We start from the raw sequence: 21,591 nt of genomic DNA on the forward strand, positions 1-21,591 counted from the left end.
AGTAATAATAATGGGAAAGAGTGTGTAAGTGTAAAAACAGAAAGCTTAATTATGTTGTGTTTATTAATGAAATCAAATACTTTGTCAAATCATTGAAAATTGTAAATAATAATAATAATAATAAATAAATAAACACACACATCTGTATTGTTGTTATTGTCCCAATCTTGATTTATTAATGTTCCTATAAAAATGTAAAACATAAAAATAGCCAAAGAGTTACATAAAAACGAGGGGGAAAAAGACAAACCCAAAGTTAAAACAATGACGGGAGGGTGTACATCAATACAACGTAATAATACAATTTTTAGCTGAATTATCAATCACTGGGATGTTTCACTTTACTGGTATGTTTTTGTTGCACCAGTAGATGGCGACATCCCATTTCATTACAAGCAGTGGTGATCCTTTCGTTGGATTCACATTGAGGCATGCTCACATTAACTTCAACTTTTTTTCTTCTGTTTTGGGGGAGACCATCAGAGGTTCTGTGGGGATTGTGCTTTCCTTTTCATTGTTGTGAGGATTGCCATGGTAAAAACCACAGGAATGACGGGGGCACCCAGGGGTGCAGGAACAATGTCAAAGTTACTCTACAAGGGAACTCCCATATATTTTGTCTTACTCATACAACTAATGCTATCCAGCTGGTCGTCATAGAGTCTGATGACAAGTTTCCACAAGAGTATAGAGAAAGACTGGGCCCTTTACACTGAGCGTAAACAAACTTCATTGTCTCCATAGAAATCCAGAGGTGGAGAACTCACAGTAACCATGTGGGCATGGTAAGAAAACATATTCACACTGAAACTAAACCAGGTCTCCAGGATGTACAAACTTTCATCATGATGTCATAATAAACTACGTAAATGACATCATTTATGGAAAGAAAAACAGAAACATGCAGCCTCTCCCTGTGATGTGAATCAAGTGCAAAAGCACGACAAGAAAATGTAGAATAATTAAATAATCTTTATTAAACACTTCAAAAATGTAACAAACTAAACATGATACATTTCATCGACAATGTCATAAAAATATTCTTTAGATTATGCAACTTAAAACATTGCTATCAATAATATATATTACTGAAATACAGGTCCATGTGAAGTCCAGCAAATGTTTGTAAATTGTGTTTACATTTGTCATAATTTACATAATTACAAATGCTGATGTTACAGCTCTGATGTAGAAATGTTTAATATCTGAATATTACAGCACATTCTCAACAAGAAGCACGATCCCTTGTACCAACTAAACACCAACAAAATTAATTCAATGGAATTTAATAATAAATCATAACAAGGCTATTAAAGTATGTGCTTCATCAGAATAAATTCTTTGATTGTGTTTTCTTCATGACTAAGCTAAGAATGCTAGACAAATATAACAATGAAAAGATCTTTTTATACTGTAATAATTACAGTTTGCTTTTACTGGGGTCATCCAGAGGAAACGTGTCGACCCATTTCTGTGTGCGGGCGCGACACTGGTCCCAGTCGTACAGAGGGCGGTACTGGAAGTGGCGCAGGGCTTTGTCTGTGCTGACAGTGAAGGAGGTGCAAGCCACGGCTAAGGTGTAACTGTTCAGCAACGGCGTGTAGTTATGAAAGGGGCTCAGTATCCAGCGGAGCACGTCATTGAGCATGGCCAGGAACCAGAGCACCGGAAAGGGTATGCGGACTCTTCTGAAGTTAAATGTGGAGAGGAACAGCATGTTGAATTCCTCGTAGTTCTTGTAGGGTGAGTCGTCGTAGCAGAAGAAAGATTCACCTCCGACTGTCTGCGGGCGCTCTCTCAGGGCTCGGGCTGCGAGTACATGCATCCAGGCCACGTTGCCTAGAAACACAGACAAGTGGGTGAATACCACATTGAATGATTGAAGATGTACTCAAAACATTTACCTTAAAATGTACTCAAGTGCCGAAAAGGAAAAGTAGTTGTTTTACCCTTCACATGTTATTAGGAGCTGAATTCATGGCCTACACCAAATACAGTATGAGGCTGAGAGATAGAACTAAGATATAACTACTTTTAAATAAGAGGAAAAGCAGTCAGTCTGAAGAATGATTTCTGTCACAGCCAAATTATTGATGAATGAACATGTACCTGGTATATATGTAAGTTATCATTTTAGAGAAAAAAAAATCCCACAACGTTTCATGCCATCAACCAAAGTTGAATATTGAAGAAGTAATCCCTTTTAACTATATAAAAATGTGATAAACAACGATAAAAGTATTAATCCTATAACTTTGTTTTTACTATTGAAACAGCATATATTCCTAGTGCAGCTGTATAGACCCCAGTGCTGTAATACTCACACTGGCCGCTGTGACTCACAGCTCTAATGACGTAACGCAAACGAACTTCAAGTCGCATCATAGCTGTGTAGAAAAAGATGCCACCCCAAAAGGCCCAAAAAAGGACATCTCTAACTTAACGGATGGCAGAAGAGGACGAGTTTATGCTGATTTGTAGGCTAGTTTGACGGCGACCAGTAGAAGTGGAGAACGTAAATTTCATGATGACAAGATAAGAAGGATGTGTCCTTTGGTTCAAGTATATACCCATATGATGTTAAGCGAGCGGTCAGTCGTGTTCCGGATCGGCTCGGGTTTGATTGTGTTTTGTCTTCTGATTTTTAAAACACAATAAAACTCTATTTTTCTTGCAACATACTTGTACAGCATCAAGTGATTCATTTGAGTAACCTGTGTTGACTTTCTGACACTATTAGGATTGAACATTGAATAACATTGAGCTGTGATCTCAGCCGTCTAGGCCCAAGGCCTGAGATTTCCAGATTCAACAATATCAAATAATAATCTCCCCTTTAAAGGGACTATTTGTAACTTTCAGAAATGCTTCTTAACAGCGACACCTGTGGCCGTGAAATCAACGAAAGTCAGCGTCGGGCTCGCGCTTGCTCGCTCTCAATATACATATATATTCCTATAGTGGAGGAAATAAGTATTTGATCCCTTGCCGATTTTGTAAGTTTGCCCACTTACGAAGAAAAGAACGGTCTATAATTTTAATGGTAGGTATATTTTAACAGTGAGAGACAGAATATAAAAAAAAAATCCCGAAAATCACATCATATAAAAGTTATAAATTGATTTGTATTTTATTGTGGGAAATAAGTATTTGATCCCCTAGCAACCAACAACAATTCTGTCCCCCACAGACCGGTTAGATTAGTCCTCTCGCTTTAAGAAAGTACTCCGAATCTCAACTCGTGACCTGTATAAAAGACACCTGTCTCAACTCATTACCTGTATAAAAGACACCTGTCCACAATCAGATTCCAACCTCTCCACCATGGGCAAGACCAAAGGGCTGTCTAAGGACGTCAGGGACAAGATTGTAGACCTGCACAAGACTGGAATCGGCCACAAGACCATCAGCAAGCAGCTTTGTGAGAAGTAGACAACTGTTGGTGCCATTATTCGGAAATGGAAGAAACACAAAATGACCATCAATCGCCCTCGGTCTGGGGCTCCACGCAAGATCTCGTCTCGTGGGGTATCGATGATCATGAGAAAGGTGAGGGATCAGCCCAGAACTACACGGGAGGAACTTCTTAATGATCGCAAGACAGCTGGGACCACAATCACCAAGAAAACCATTGGTAACACACTACACCGTAACGGATTAAAATCCTGCAGCGCCCGCAATGTCCCCCTGCTCAAGAAGGAACATGTACAGGCCCGTCTGTTTGCCAATGAACACCTGAATGATTCAGAGAAGGCTTGGGAGAAGGTGATGTGGTCAGATGAGACCAAAATCAAGCTCTCTGGCATCAACTCAACTCGCCGTGTTTGGAGGAAGAGAAATGCTGACTATAACCCCAAGAACACCATCCCCACCGTCAAGCATGGAGGTGGAAACATTATGTTTTGGGGGTGTTTCTCTGCTACGGGGACAGGACGACTTCACCGCATCGAAGGGAGGATGGACGGGGCCATGTACCTTGAAATGTTGGGCGACAACCTCCTTCCCTCAGCCAGGACACTGAAAATGGGACGTGGATGGGTCTTCCAGCACGACAATGACCCAAAACATACGGCCAAGGCAGCAAAGGAGTGGCTCAAGAAGAAGCACATTAAGGTCATGGAGTGACCTAGCCAGTCTCCGGACCTTAATTCCATATCAAATCTGTGGAGGGAGCTGAAGCTTCGAGTTGCCAAGCGACAGCCTCGAAACCTTAAGGATTTAGAGATGATCTGCAAAGAGGAGTGGACCAAAATCCCCCCTGAGATGTGCGCAAACCTGGTGACCAACTACAAGAAACGTCTGACCTCTGTGCTTGCCAACAACGTTTCTCCACCAAGTACTGAGTCATGTTTTGCTAGGGGATCAAATACTTATTTCCCACAATCAAATGCAAATCAATTTTTAACTTTTATATGATGTGATTTTCTGGATTTTTTTTATATTCTGTCTCTCACTGTTAAAATATACCTACCATTAAAATTATAGACCGTTCTTTTCTTTGTAAGTGGGCAAACTTACAAAATCGGCAAGGGATCAAATACTTATTTCCTCCACTGTACCTGAACGAGCATCACTCAAAACAGTGAGGCGACACAAGTCAGCTAAAACCACAATATCACTCTATATTTCAGCTGCTTGGCAGTAATGTTAGCTGACCAGACGAAGGTCTCTCCATGAACATGATTTAGATCTGATCCTAGTGTTGGCTTTTGTGCAGGCTGAGGCAGCGGGGCTCTCCAGCGTGTGAGAGAGCAGAGGAGACACCGGCACCCGGTCGGTAACGAGAAGACAACGTAAATCTCTGTAGAGCTCCGTCACTTCACAAGACACGGAAAACCTCTGTTGGTCTGGAGGAGCTGCAGCAGTTATTTCTGCACAAACGTCCCCTGTACATTCACTAGATATTCTCAGAGCTAAACTAACTCTTCTGCAGTGTGGAGTGAGCGCGCGTTCACGTCTAGAGGTGGAGCGAGCTGAGCTGTCTGAGTGAAGGCGAGCAGGCAGAGGAGGAGGGTACAGCAGCTACACGCGAACGCGCATATGCGAGCGCGCATGTGTGACGACCCGCTACATTTATGCGCGTACAAAGTTACAAATAGTCCCTTTAACTAGTGAAATAAACAAATAATATTTCCCTATACATCAAAAATGTACGTAAGTAAAACACTTGAGTAAATGTGCGTAGTTGCTTCACAGCTGTGACCACAGATATCTACAGTGTCTAATAATAGTGAACATGCATCCTCAATAGCTAAGATTTATCAACTTCTTATGTTCCAGTTGTGTAACATCAGCATCTGTTAGGGTGCTGTTACTCATGCTCACATGCACTATTGCTAATTTGGTCATGAACAACAGCCGATGAACTGTGAGTGAATAACAAAAACACATCAGCACTGAAACCAGCATGTTGAGACTTGTTTAAAAATGTCATCATCACATTTATTCAATGATGTGCTCATACTGCTGTATATATTTACGTTGTGCTGATACTCTTAATAAGGTATTGTTATCACCATGGACAGATTGCCCAACTGGGCACAGGCCCAGGGACTTAACAGGTACAGGTGCCCAACAGATTAGGGGGCCGCTGGGGCCAGTGCGTCTGTTTGAAGTTACAGCTAACATTTATTGTTGGGAAGTCACAAAGAGAGACGAAACTACCAAAAAGAGATGCAAAACTACCACAGAGATAAAAAACTACCACAGAGAGAGGGAATACTACCAAATAGAGACACAAAACCCCAAAAATAAATACAAAATTATCACAAAGAGACACAAAACTACAACAGAGATGAAAAAGAGAGACGTAAAATTACCAAAAAGGGACGTAAAACTACCAAAAACAGATGGAAAACTACAACAGAGATGCAAAACTACCAAAGAGAGATGCAAAACTATCACAGAGACGCAAAACGACCACAGAGAGAGGGTAAACTATCAAAGAGAGACAGAAAACTACCACAGAGATGCAAAACTACCAAAAAGAGACACAAAACTACTACAGAGATGGGAAAACTACCAAAAAGGGATACAAAACTATCCCACAGAGATGAAAAACTACCAAAGAGAGACAGGAAACTACCAAAAAGAGATGCAAAACTAACAAAGAGACAAAAAACTACCACAGATATGAAAAACTACCAAAGAGAGATGGAACCCTACCAAAAAGGGACGCCAAACAACCACAACATTTCTTGTTGGGAAGTCATAAAGAGACACAAAACTACCAAAAAGAGATGCAAAACTAACACAGAGAAAGGGAATACTACCAAAAAGAGACATAAAACTACCAAAAAAGAAATGCAAAATTATCACAGATATGTAAAACTACCAAAAACAGACACAAAACTACCACAGAGTTGCAAAACTACCAAAAAGAAATGCAAAAGTATCACAGACGTGAAACTACCAAAAAGAGACACAAAACTACCAGAGACGCAAAACTACCAAAGAGAGATGTAAAACTACCATAAAGAGATGCAAAACTACCACAGAGATGCAAAACTACCAAAGAGAGTCGCAAAACTACCATAAAGAGATGCAAAACTACCAAAGAGATGAAAAACTACAAAGGAGACGAAAAACTACCAAAAAGGGAGGCCAAGCAACCAGTGACACAAAACTACCACAGAGACGCAAAACTACCAAAGAGAGACGGAAAACTACCAAATAGAGACAAAAAAGTACCACTAAGATGCAAAACTACCAAAGTGAGATGCAAAACTAAGAAAAAGAAATCCAAAACTAACAAAGAGCCGTAAACCTAACAGACGAAAAACGACCAAAGAGACACAAAAGGACCACGAAAAGACGCAAAACTACCAAAGAAATGCAAAACTACCAAAAAGGGATGCAAATCTACAGCAGAGATGCAAAACTACCGCAGAGATGCAAAAACAACCAAAAAGAGACACAAAACTACCACAGAGACATACAACTACCACAAAAAAACACAAAACAACCAAAAGAGACGCAAAACAGGGGCCCATTGTCTCATAATCTGTCCATTAACATCACAACCAAGACATATGGATTAGATTATCCCTATTGCTCATGTTCATCGTGTTGTACAATTTGTGTTTTTAGCTCATTGGCTAGCAGCTGTTTAGAGAATCAGAGTTTTTTTATTATTATTGTCTGGACTGGCAAAACAGTAGAATACTGTAAAATGTCTACACTGTACTGTAAAATCTACATCACTTCCTGTGAAATGCAAAGGAAGTGCATAACAACTGTACTTCTGCTTTCTGGAGTGAACATAAGTCATGCTAGGCTTTTAACTGGTTCTCCTTTGCACTTTAGCTTAGTTGCCTTTGCTTTCAGAGTTAAAAAATACACCAGAGGTTTGTTAGTGTTGCTTTACTGAGGTCTTCATATTCCCAGAAAACATAGGCCATCGACTAAAGCCCTCCACCCTCTCCGGTCTTTTGTTTTGGTTAACTGTGACGTGTCTTTAAAGTTGTGATTATGACTCACACAAACTGTAATTTTACCTGCATAGACCCGTCCATGTTCAGAGTCTTCTGGGACCCCCCCGATGATCCAGCCTCCTGTTTTTTTACCAAACTTGTAGAAGTCTTTAATTAGCTGGTGGCCCTCACCGTAGATCCCCGTCGGCCTCAGAGAACACGTGTATAAACACTTTCCACCTTTCACCTGGACAGGAGACAAAACCAGGATTCAGTTTTGGGAAATCAGACGGGAGGCATACGAATATAAAAATATAAACCCAGAGCGGTCAAAGGGTAGAAGTTTATGGATTTTGATGGTAAACAGCAGGAGTGACACCAAAGCAAAGCCACAAGGGGATGGTCCAGCATTGTGTGGCAAAGTTGCTCAAGAAATTCCCTCATAATGTTTTTTTCAGGCTCTCCAGCCTCAGATTGTGTTACCCAGTCTTAACCCTTGTGCCTCACTTTAAAAAAGCTGCTCCGATGAGGAGAAGACAAAAATGTCAATGATTAGCAACAACATTGATTGTGATGCATTTTTATTTTGTGCAAGAAAACCAAGAAAATAGCATGTATTTGCCCCAGAGATCAAACATGAGAAAATGGCTCAATCTGGTGAAATATTGTAAAAAAAAAAAAAATGTTGAGGCTCTAGATTGAAAGCCTGATATAATAGAATTAGGGCTGTCAAAGTTAGCGCGATAATAATGCATTAACACAAATTCGTTTTAAAGCCACAAAATTTCTTTAACACATTAACGCAATTGATATTTTGGAGGTTGTAGTGGGCTCAGTCCATTGGTACCAACCATGTCAGTCTAGCTTGTCACGAAGGACGATAAATAACGCTCCAGATTCACACTAAATTGTGGCCAGGAAAAACTGGAATGACTATTTTCAAAGGGGTCCCTTGACCTCTGACCTCCAGATATGTGAATGAAAATTGGTTCTATGGGTACCCACGAGTCTCCCCTTTACAGACATGCCCACTTTATGATAATCACGTGCAGTTTGGGGCAAGTCGTAGTCAAGTCAGTACACTGACACACTGACAGCTGTTGTTGCCCAATGGGCTTGAGTTTGCCATGTTATGATTTGAGCATATTTTTTTATGCTAAATGCAGTACCTGTGAGGGTTTCTAGACAATATTTGTCATTGTTTTCTGTTGTTAATTTATTTCCAATAATAAATATATATATACATATGCATAAAGCAGCATATTTGCCCACTCTCATGTTGACAAGAGTATCAAATACTTGACAAATCTCCCTTTAAGGTCAATTTGAACGGATACAATTGTGTGATTAATTTGCGATTAATCACGATTAACTATGGACGATCATGTGATTAATCACGATTAAATATTTTAATTGATTGACAGCTTTATTGGAAAATTACATTGTATGTAATGATGTCTCTTTATGCAACAGTGGAAAGTTACTGTCTGTGTGCTCTTCGTCTCATGTAGTGGGAAAGTACTGAATGTTGACTTTTACTTGGACACTGTCTGAGTAAAACAACTCCTTATCTGTGCAAAACAACTCCTTTTCTCACAGTCCCTGTTGTAGATTTCTATATAGTCACATTGTAATAATCTTCTGCAGACTTTGTGTGGCTCTGTATAACCAGTGCCTCTTCTTGCAAGAATAAAATACAACAAAGACATTTCATTTGTTTGGGATCTTGATTTCAACGTTCATTAGGACTCATCTTGGAATATTGACAGAATTTCCATTACACAGCCCATCGATAATATTTCGTCTCTTTTTTGTCAATGAAATTAAAGAGAGATTTTGGTAAAGTTTTTACTTTTTAAACTACGTTTTAGTCGATTGACAGCCTTAAAAAGAATGCATGCTTTTATGCTGTAATGGCTGTGGGGTTTCAATGGGGACACTTTTTTGTCCTTAAGGGTCTGAGTGTACTTTGGCTACACAGTTTGTATTGGAACCAGTGTAAAGTGTTCCCTTTGTATGTCCTTTGGCACCCCCTAGTGGCGTCTGCAAATAGCTGTACTGAAGAGGAAGTGAGGTCATTGTAAACAAAGAATAACAGGAAGTGGTGTTCAAGAAGCTCCTTTTTGCTCAGGGAATCATCTGTGTACAATCTTCTTAATCCTGTGCTATAAATCCACAAAACCGGCTTCATCTGTAAGTTATTCACTAATCACAGTTATGTGAACATGTTTATGTCACCATTTCTTAGGTTGAGTACAGTATTTTGATAGTTAGTTTGTTTTCAACTACATAGAGATTTATTGATGTTTAAAGCATTGGTTCTTGTGTAAATATACTTTTATGCACCTGTTAGTTATGCTAGTGATTTTTTCTCTATTGATATATTATTTAGTACTTACAAGCACATTTATCTGATGTTTGTATTTTGTGCTCTTTTTCAGTTTTACAAAATTACATATTTTCCTACATTAAATCCTGCCAAATACAACAACTCGTCTGTTCCTTGGAGAATGCAATGCTGGAGAATATATTGTTGAGCTGGCTGTATAGCTGAAAAACACGTTGCCTGCAACAACTTTGAGTGAGGACAGCATAGTAAAAAGATGACCACCTAATGTGGGATTTTAAGAAGGATTTCAAGATAGACAAGCTACACTGCACTTCATCGCCATGGAAACCACAGTCAAGTCAGTAGAGGATCCAGATGAAGACAAAGTGAAAGGCTCACAAGATGGTACTGAATCAAGTACAGTCTTCTCTCACCATCGCTCCAGAAAATCACGCTCTTCACGCTCATCAACAAGCTCTAGAGTCAGCTTAGAAGCAGCAAGAGCCCGTGCCAAAGCAGAGGCAGCCAAAACTAGGCTGGCCTTCACAGAAAAGGAGAGTGAACTCAAAATTGAGAAAGCCAAGCTGGAAGCCAGAATTGATTACATCAACCAACAACGAGAAGCGGAAGCTGCTCATGCAGAAGCTGTAGTGCTAGAGACAGCAGCAGCAGATATGGATGGCTCAGACCACATTCAAAATATTAAGTTCTTGCCCCTTCAAGAGAGCGCATTAAAAAGAACTGAGGACTATGTCACCCACCATGCCCTGCATCAGTTTCCACAGGCACCTAAGGAAGAAAAGGACGTTCACTACCCCCCACCTCCAGCACTCACACCTCAGCAAGATTACACTGCTCAAAGTGAGGTCCAATCACAGATCATCAATAGGAGACCGATGTACCAACAGAGGGAAACACCGCAGTTTCACACAGATTTACTACAGCAGAGATCACACAGTGCTCTCCCCTACAAGCCATCACACTCAGCCAATACAAATCAAGCCAACACTACAACAGCTGATCTTGCCAGACTTCTTGCTAAGAACCAACTGGTGTCCTCAGGATTGACAAAGTTTGATGACCTACCCGAACACTACCAAGCCTGGAGGGAGACCTTCATCAACACAATTGAATATCTTGAGCTATCAGCAAGTGAAGAAATGGATTTGTTGATCAAATGGCTGGGTAAGGGTACAAGTGAGCAGGCACTCAGAATTAGATCTGTAAATGTCAGACAACCCTCCCTTGGTCTTAAAACGATTTGGGAGAGATTGAACAAAACATATGGATCTCCAGAAGTAATAGAGAGAGCTCTATTTAGTAAAATAGAGAACTTCCCCAAGATCCAAAACAGAGACAATCAAACACTTCAAGAGCTGGCAGACCTATTAATAGAACTGGATGTTGCCAAAAACGATGGGTACTTACCAGGGCTAGCTTATCTTGACACAGCAAGAGGAGTGCAGCCCATTGTAGAGAAGCTGCTTTTGTATCTCCAAGACAAATGGATGTCTCAAGGGTGCAAATACAAGCGAGAACATGGTGTGGCCTTTCCTCCTTTCTACTTCTTTAAAGAGTTCATCTGCAGGGAAGCTGAAGAGAAAAATGATCCCAGCTTTAACCTGCCCAGTCTCTCTACAACCTCCTACAAGAAAGAGAAGTTTGGTCAAATGAAACCTGTCTCTGTACATAAAACAAGCGTATCATCATCAGATACAGCGTCCAAAATAGAAAATCCTGACAGACTGTGCCCAATGCATAACAAACCTCACTCACTGAAGAAATGCAGAGGGTTCAGGAAAATGAGCTTTGATGAGAGAAAGAAATTCCTAAAAGAGAACAATATATGCTTTCGCTGCTGTGCTTCTACTGTTCACCAAGCAAAATACTGTGAAATCCCCATCAAATGTACGGAGTGTGACAGCGATAGACATCTTGCTGCTCTTCACCGTGGTCCTGCTCCGCTGTCACAGCCAGGTTTTTTCCCTGCATCAGATAATGGCGGGGAGAGAGAGGACACAGGGCAGCCAGATGTCACATCGAGGTGTACCGAGGTATGTGGTGAGGACTTCAAAGGCAAATCTTGCTCAAAGATCTGCCTCGTGAACGTGTACCCCAATGGTCATCGTAAATTACAGAGAAAAATGTATGCCATTTTGGATGAACAGAGCAACGTGTCATTGGCTAGATCAGAGTTTTTTGACATGTTCAGCATCAAGGGAGCTGCAGTGCCATACACACTCAAAACCTGTGCAGGGATGGTGGAAACAGCTGGCAGGAAAGCCCATGGATTCACAGTAGAATCTACAGATGGAAAAATTAACATGCCATTACCTATACTCACCGAGTGTAATGAAATCCCAAACAATAGATCAGAGATCCCGACGCCTGAAGCCGCGTACCACCACCATCACCTAAGACAGGTAGCGAGTGAAATCCCAAATCTCGATCCAGCAGCCGACATCCTGCTGCTTTTGGGAAGAGACATTATTAGGGCCCATAAGGTTCGTAAGCAACACAATGGCCCTCACTATGCACCATATGCACAAAAGCTAGACCTCGGCTGGGTCATCATAGGGGATGTATGCATAGGAGGTGTTCACAAGACAAACACAGTGAGTGCCATGAAGACCTGCATCCTTGACAATGGAAGACCAACTTGCCTTACTCCGTGTGAGAATCAGATACGAGTGAAAGAAATCTATAGTATCGAAGGTAATAGCAAGAATCCTCTCCTACACAAACCCACACAAAGTGCATCGTTGGTATCAAACAAGGATAATCTGGGAAAAATGGTTTTCTGTACAACAGAGAATGACAACCTGCTGGCCCACTCCATTGAGGATCTAACCTTCCTTCAGATCATGGAACGGGAGATCTTCCAAGATGACACCAATAGGTGGGTTGCTCCTCTCCCTTTTCGCCACCCACGGAGACGTCTCCCTAACAACAGAGACTATGCTCACAGCCGTCTGATGTCACTGCGACGGATGTTAGTGAAGAAGCCTGGAATGAAAGTGCAATTCACAGAGTTCATCCAAAAAATGCTTGACAATAAGCATGCCGAGCTTGCACCGCCACTCAAAGAAGGAGACATAGTTCTCATGAAGGACAGTCAGACAAAAAGAAATCAGTGGCCAATGGGAATAATTGTGAAGGTTATTCCCAGTAAAGATGGACTGGTAAGAAAGGTGGAAGTCAAAGTGACAGGAAATCAGACAGTCAAGATATTCTCCAGACCCATTTCTGAGGTGGTGCTGCTTTTCTCCCAGGAGGACAAGGAAACCTCGACAGGTTCTCCTGACTCACCAGCCTCTTCAGCATGAAGGTCAATAACAGAGCAGCTGAGTCAGGTGACATCATGGGAACATCGTGTCACACAGTCCACAGATTAAAACCAGAGATAGGAAACTGTCGCTGAGCGATAGCCTGGTGAACTCACTGTGAGACTGCAGTCATAACTTTGGGGACGTGGCAGCTTTCTCCTGTACAGACTCGGATTAGAAAAGACTGTGGGTTAATATGTTTAAAGTGGCATATTTCTAAAAATGCCAGGCGGGGAGTGTATTGGAACCAGTGTAAAGTGTTCCCTTTGTATGTCCTTTGGCACCCCCTAGTGGCGTCTGCAAATAGCTGTACTGAAGAGGAAGTGAGGTCATTGTAAACAAAGAATAACAGGAAGTGGTGTTCAAGAAGCTCCTTTTTGCTCAGGGAATCATCTGTGTACAATCTTCTTAATCCTGTGCTATAAATCCACAAAACCGGCTTCATCTGTAAGTTATTCACTAATCACAGTTATGTGAACATGTTTATGTCACCATTTCTTAGGTTGAGTACAGTATTTTGATAGTTAGTTTGTTTTCAACTACATAGAGATTTATTGATGTTTAAAACATTGGTTCTTGTGTAAATATACTTTTATGCACCTGTTAGTTATGCTAGTGATCTTTTCTCTATTGATATATTATTTAGTACTTACAAGCACATTTATCTGATGTTTGTATTTTGTGCTCTTTTTCAGTTTTACAAAATTACATATTTTCCTCCATTAAATCCTGCCAAATACAACAACTCGTCTGTTCCTTGGAGAATGCAATGCTGGAGAATATATTGTTGAGCTGGCTGTATAGCTGAAAAACACGTTGCCTGCAACAACTTTGAGTGAGGACAGCATACAGTTTATTATATACGTATTATAGGGGCTGAGGTTGAACTTCCACAATTAAAAAAAAAAAAAAAAAACGTCACACCCTTGCCAAATTTATACCACATGCATAAACACAGCCAAAATTTAAAATAATAAAAAAAATGTCTCTAGTGAGATACAAGGGTTAAGTTAAGATATAATACAGTATAAAACTGATATTCAGCATTACAGTAATAAACATTAATAAATGTATCTGGATTCCAATAACCTTTTTTCTATTCTGCATCTGCAGCTTTGTGTTTTTCTCAGTGTGTACAGATAAAATGTGCTTTTAATAACTCTGCCAATAAAACCACCACACTGTTGAACATAAAGTACCTTGGTGCTGTTAGCTTCCAGCACGATTTTCTCAGCCTTTGTCTTGCTCTTGGGATAGGCCATAGTGTGTTTCACTTTGTAAGGTGTGTCTTCGTTGCCCCTGTAGAGAAAGAGTTAAACAGTCAGAGGAGGAGAAAGTAAGTGGGTGGTGTTTTCTTGACCTTGCCATGTGTATGAGAGGAATGTGTTTAAATGCAACTTGCGTTTTTTAAGGTTGTAGCGGGCTCAGTCTAGAGTGAAGATACTGGCATCATATAAAACTAGAAAACCTAAGGAATCCATTGGTACAATGGTTAGAGTGGTTATCCTTCAACCACAAGGTCGGTGGTTTGATCTCCGACTCCTACTTTCTGCATGTTGACGTTTCCTTGAGCCAGACAATTAACCCCAAATTGCACTTTACAGCAGCTCACTGCTCCTTAGGATGCAGAGGTCAAATTTAATGTATGCACCTGTATGTGACAAATCTAATAAAGGGTTGAGGTTAAAGAAAGGTTAAAACATGTTGCTCACTGTACGGCATGTCTGACATACCAGACGGTCTCATGCAAAACATTACGGAGGGACAGTGTGACAGTAAGATAGTGAGTGAGTCTTTAAACGCCTCTTGATTATACCAGCAGGGTGCTGGATAATGTGTGTTGTGTACTTTTGTCTCCAACCAATCATATCTATTCTGAACAGGCTTTCCATGATTGCATTCAAGAAAGTGACCACAGAAACGTAACTGAGCCAAAGCATTTCTAAAAACAAGAGTGAAAGTGCAACCATGTGTACTCTGTGAGGAAAACAAACAAGTAAAACCAGAATGATATTTTTTTGAGCTTCACCTGATGAAGGCGTCTCCATCGACGTTGGGGCCAATCACCTCCATGCTGCTGGTGTAGAGCAGGCACTGGATGCCACACTCCACACAGGCCTTGATCACGTTCTCCGTCCCTGAGGAGAGAAAACGTTGTCATTAGAGAGATGGAGGATGCTGGGGTTGGATGGATCAGATTGAATTTTATTGGGTAATCCTCCACAGCCACACAAACACGGAAAACACGGACAACTCCCAGACCGGACAACACCGTAGTAGCAACCTGTCAATCACAAGGGAGCCACGCCCTAAAGCATACCCTGCTTTATGGTCTATCTGACTTTAAATGGGACCATAATGTACTAAATGAACATCATGCTGTATTAAAGAAGACTTGAAACTAGCGATTGAGACCATAAACTCATGTTTACAATGTTTACTGAGGTAATAAATCAAGTGAGAAGTAAAGTCATTTTCTCATAGACTTCTATACAATCAGACTTCTTTTTGCAACCAGAGGAGTCGCCCCCTGCTGGTTTGTTGAAGAATGCAAGTTTAAGGCACTTCAGCATTGACTTCACTTTTCAGACCTGGAGGTTGCCCACTGGGGGAACCAATGGGGGCTGAAAGCCACAGACAATCTGGGGAAGTCAGAAAGTATTGAGAGAAGGACTAACAAATTATTGTTTACAGAAAAATATAAATATATGACATCAGCAGCGTTATCCTTAAAATGTATTCCAATAGCTGTAAACTAAACAATCTAAATACAGTGATAAGGTGGAAAATCTTGCTGCATTCAAGTGCTCCTTGGACACGCATACTTCCCAATGTGTACAACCAAAGTGGTGCAGAGCTACATTGAGATGTAGCAGCAGAGGGAAGGAGGTTATCTATTCTATTTGGCTGCTACCTGTTATTTTGATAAAATGTAGTATAAAGACTGCCAAATATTAGCAAAATATTGTGATACTGTTTTCAGCAAATGATTGACTACACTCAGATCAGATCATCAGATTTTAACAGACCGTACTCAGTGGCTTATAAAGCTGAAAGTCCGTACTTGACTTTTCATTCTAGGAACAATTGATTTGTAGCGAGCCCGAGTACGGCACACAGTGTTCCCGTTAATCAAATAAAGTGGACTTTCTGGATCAAGTGTCCTCGGATCTAGGCCCAGGTCCCTGATAAGAAAGCCTCCATACTGAGTAAAAGTTACACTATTGGTCGTTGAGTGTTGGAGTTTCCCAATTGGCCGTTGTTGTGCATTTATATTGCAGACAATGATTTTATTTTTTCAATTTTGCCTGAACTTAATTTGTAAGAGCTGTCTTTGGGATTCTGAATGGCTAATATACTACATTAAACAATATCTTTTATCCTAAATAGATTCAGTATTATGGCCTATAGGCAGGCAATTACAATCTGTCACTTCCTGTTTTGCCGTTTTTGGTTTGTGGTTTGTTTTGAAGCTGGGAGGAGAGGTTGAAGAGTCTTACTAACGGTAAATGAGGAGTTGTTTTAGTTGATAATGTAAGTTTTGTTTGGAAAGGTTAAAGCCTTTAGCAGAACTATTTATGGACTTGTCTCAATTGTCTTTCATTCTAATCGCAAGGTAACATTATGGACTTTTACTTTACGATGATAATGCAGAGAAATCACTGGGATTTTGCAAAATTACAAGCTTGACCTGAACTGCTGAAGTGCAAATCTCCTTTCTCTGACTGGATTACTTCAACCTACCTCATCAAGACATGGATTATTTTTTATTTGCTTTACTGAAAGGACATTGTGTAAAGGCATGAGGTAAGCTGACAACAAGTGATGTTCATATATGACGACTGATTGACACACACACACACACACACACACACACACACACACACACTCTCAGACAGTTCAACACAAGTGACGCACCATTTCATATGTTGTGGGTCCTGTTTTGTGCTAAAAGCTGCTTGTGGATTATATATCATTTAGTTTTTCCTCTTTCTTTTTTTGGTGTACTCATGAGTTTTATTCTTGTCAGGCTGAAAAGCCCCTCAAGCAGCATTTATGCCATCATGTGACACCTAAACTCCCCACTGAACACCAAACTAATAGGGTTAAGCAGTTGACAGCAGGATGACCAACCATGCATAGTAAGGAACCATTCATTTACAAAAGGAAACATTCATTTACAAAATATGTAATGAAAACTAGTCCTTAATCCAGGTTGGACTATCTGCCACTACAGAAATGGGCAACCCGACTGGCTAACAATGGCCATATTGTCTCAATATTCAGCACAATTTAATTAAGGCCAACATTTTTTAACCCATGGGTGAAGTCACGTCCTTTAAAATCATCCAGAACAGGAGAAGGCGTGGGTTTCCTCTGTTTTCTGGTTTCCCGCAGTAAAACATTCATAAAACTGAATCAGTCATTGATTTTTCCTCCCCATCCCTTTTCCTTGCCATCATTCAGACCCTTGAAGTCTCACCTGAGACGTTGACAGAGACGATGAGGCTCTCTGGGACTTTGTGCCAAACGTCCACTAAGCTGGCTGTGTGGATGACGACATCGGTGCCACAGGATGCCTCCAACACGCTTCTGTAGTCTGTGATGTCCCCCTGAATGACCACCACCTTTGTTCGCTCTGAGGGAGAAACAGGCAGACATTTTGGGTGCTTTCACATTAGGGACCCGGGCCCGGATCCGAGTACACTTGTCCCCAAAGTCCAGTTCGAATGATTAGTGTGAACGCTCCATACGGTACCGTACGAGTCCACTTAAAAAGGTAGTCTGGAGTACGGTTCATGTGTACTTGGGCATGGTTTTCATCAGGTGTGAAAGCCAACCGTACCGAAACACGAAGGTGGACTGCTATTTAACGTGAGTAACTTTAGCAGTCAGCGAGTAGTTTTGAAACGCCGCCGGTCTCCACTGGAATCTGTATATGCTCGCAGCATGCACCTATCTGATCCTCTGAACTGCACGGCAGTTCAGATTATCTAGATCATCTTTCCTCCTCCTCCTTTTGTCATTGTAAACATAATTTTATTTCAATTGAGAAACAATTATAGATTTAATTCGATGGTGCAGGAGGAGAAATTTGTCAGTATATTTTGGGATACCAGGAATTTCCTCAAGAGTATGAGGTGAAACAGACTCTGCCATGCCTTTCTCACACCTTTTATTTTATACATTTTATTTAACCTTTATTTAACCATGACAAGCCATTAAGAACAAATTCTTATTTACAATGGCGGCCTGGCAAAAGGCAAAGCCTCTTGAGGGAAGGGGGTAGGGTCTATGTAAGGCATAATGTACAGCGAGCTCTGTCGGGGTTTATTTCACAACAATGACCCGCTAGCTGTACATTATCCTGTTTATTACACGGCTACTTACTTAAGGAATCAATAACTTGACACAAAAGCAGTCCACCAGAGTCTGATATCAGAACTGTGCCCATAGTAACGGTCTGTTATACATAGAAACAGTCTGCTATAAAGAAATAACAGACCGTAGAACGCCGTGATCCCCAATCCGCGTCAGGGTGTGGCATTGCCCTGTCAGGGTTTATTTCACAACAGTGACCGGCTCGCTGTATATTATCCCGCTTATTACACAGCTACTTACTTAAGGAATCAATAATTTCACACAAAACGGACCGCCAGAGTCCCACATCAGAACTGCTCCTATAGCAAAGGTCTGTTATACATAGCAACGGTCTGCTATAAATAAATAACAGACCACAGAAGGCTGTGACTGACCAATCAGAATTGAGTATTCAACAAAGCCATGTAATAAAAAGAAATGTCCTAAGTTAAAGAGCAGCACACAGCCAAACACTTCTGGCATACCATCACAACAAGCATTAGGCTACATATGACAACAAGCATTACATAACAGACAGATAAGCACACTAACATTTGGCAGTAGCAAACAACAGCATCGACAGCACAACAACAGAACAAGAGTAGCATAAACACGCAGTAAGTCAGTATGCAGCGCCCAGGTCTGCTAAACTCTGAGCACAATGGAAATATAAATTGTAAATCAACCAGGACTGACATCTTAAGGATTGCCACTTTAATTAATGTAGTGGTGAAACAAATCTTAGCCAGAAACTCAAAGCACAATTCTATTGTTTTTACGCAAATATAAATTGTAAATCAACCCTGAAATCTTAAGGATTACCACTTTTAACAGTTTTCTTCATCTCCTTGTATTTTTATATCTGGTATATTTGTATTGTACTTTGCACTATCTATCTATCTATCTATCTATCTATCTATCTATCTATCTATCTATCTATCTATCTATCTATCTATCTATCTATCTATCTATCCATCCATCCATCCATCTATCTATCTATCCATCCATCTATCATCTATCTATCCATCTATCCATCCATCCATCCATCTATCTATCATCTATCTATCCATCTATCCATCCATCCGTGAGGGCCAGCACCTAGGCAGGGAGCACCGCCCCTTGTAGGTGTGGTTGAGTGGAGCTTCCTGCCTTCATAAGGTCAGGTGTGGGTGATTAGAGTCTCTTTGTCTGACTCCTGGTAGATGTGTGGCAGGTCAACACTGTTTGTCCAGATTTGTAGTGCAGCTGTGTCCTGAGCCGTCCAGAGTGATGCTCTGTTACCCCATACTGAAAAGGGAAAGATTCAGCCTTTTGCCCCTCCCCCGGTTGAGCCACAGCAGAGCCAGTGAAGTAGGGCCCTGAGGAGAATGATTGAAGCTAGACTGCTGCTTTGCCTGGGTGTATTTAACACTGAAGCCTGATTTGACTACTGATAGTTTTAAATGGACTAAAAGAGAGACTGTGTCCAGCCACCCATTTGTTGATTTGGACACATCCAAGTCAGACTGTTGCATTGTTGTGGTGATTACTTGAAATACTTTTTAACCTTGTGATCCAGAACCAACTGATTAACATTACTTTGTATTTGTTTTTGTTCTTCCAGGCCGTGGGAGACCTGCGGGGAGTAGGCTAGTCGTGGTATTTCCCTTTTCACATGCCGTTTGGTAGGCCCAAAAGGGTGATAGTAACTTTTTACAGTTTCATACTTGTGATGGTGTGCCATGTAAAGAAATAGTTCATAGTGTGCTTACATGGTAAGTTTAAAGAGGGGTCATAATTAGAATCTCCCCGCAGACAGTACCCTGCCTTAGTATTTGGCATTTTTTTGTATTCTTTTGGGGTTTTAGTTTAAAAAGGGAGGACAGGTTGGAGTTTTTATGGGAAAACTGTTTTTAACTATTATTGTTGAATAAATATTAACTTTTGATTGTTCTCTCCTTTTTTAGGATATCAATTTCCAATCATGTTTTACCTTTTAATTAAATACATTTGGTAATGTGAAACTGAATGCATGTTTCCCGCTCTTGAATCTGTGAATTTATTGGTGTCAACACTAAGTAATTGAGGCCTATTGCCTGTGGGTCTCTGAAGTAGCATTGCATTGGCCATTCTGTATACCGTGTTGGGTTACACATCCATCCATCCATCCATCTATAATTACTGCAGTAGTTGACAGGAAGTAAATTTGGACCAAAGCTGTTGCCCTAGCAACAACAGAATGTCAAAGTAAAAGAGGCTAATGTAATGAGGAACCAGGCAAATAAACACTAAATAAAACACTAACATTACACCACAAACAAGCAGAAATAGATACGATATGATGTTGTGAACCGTGCAGTTATAAAGCCTGAAGTTAAATTAAAACAAGAGCTTGAAAGAGTGACTACGCCGAGGTAACGTTAAATTAGCAGATTCTTAAATGGAGTCTGGTGCATTAATCCTCTTACCTGTGCTGAGTTCGTTTAAACTCAAGTCTATGTGTTTGTCAAACACCCGGATCTCTGCCAGTTCATCCTCCTTCAGTAAGCAGATGTCTGCCGAGGAAGCCGCAGCCTCCGGTGACCAGATAAACGGGACCAGACATGCTGAGTGTGGAGCAGAGAGCTGAACTGATGGTGACTGTCACTTCTCTCTGTGAGCACTGAGCTCTGCAGGCAGCAGCACCAACACCACCACCACGACACAGGAGGAGGAGAGCTGGGCACCTTTTTTTTTTTTTTGGAAACTTGTAATGAAACATAGCAGCAGGGTCTGAAATTAAGCTTTTTCCTCACCTGCCACTGTGGCAGGTCACTGAACATTTCTACCCGCCACTAAATTTTTTTGTCTGCCACATCTGAAATCTGTGTAGAACACTTTAGAGTTGTAAACACTGATTCAGTGATACCAGACAGTATAAACATGGAATATATCATGTAGCCTTAATCCCTAACTACTTTTAAGTCAGGAATTGCTTTTTCAAAATAATATTTCTTAATATGAGTGAAAATGATCTGTCATGTTGATAGGTGACCTGGAATTATTACCTGCCATAGCCAACAGTTACCCTGTATTTGGCATGATGCAGGTGCAAATTTCATTCCCTGCATAGCAGCCAGTGGTGGAAAGTGCATTTACTGTTAAGTACTGTCGGCCTACTTAGGTACAAGTTTAATGTTGTTGT

The 21,591-nt window shown here is 40.8% G+C and overlaps 1 pseudogene; it reads right to left on the bottom strand.

Annotated features, from left to right (window-relative positions):
- Positions 1-954: 954 nt before the first annotated feature.
- LOC141780655 (3 beta-hydroxysteroid dehydrogenase type 7-like) lies at positions 955-21,167 on the bottom strand (annotated as a pseudogene).
- Positions 21,168-21,591: the final 424 nt, after the last annotated feature.

Source organism: Sebastes fasciatus, chromosome 13 (assembly GCF_043250625.1).
Source record: "Sebastes fasciatus isolate fSebFas1 chromosome 13, fSebFas1.pri, whole genome shotgun sequence".
Lineage (NCBI taxonomy): Eukaryota > Metazoa > Chordata > Actinopteri > Perciformes > Sebastidae > Sebastes > Sebastes fasciatus.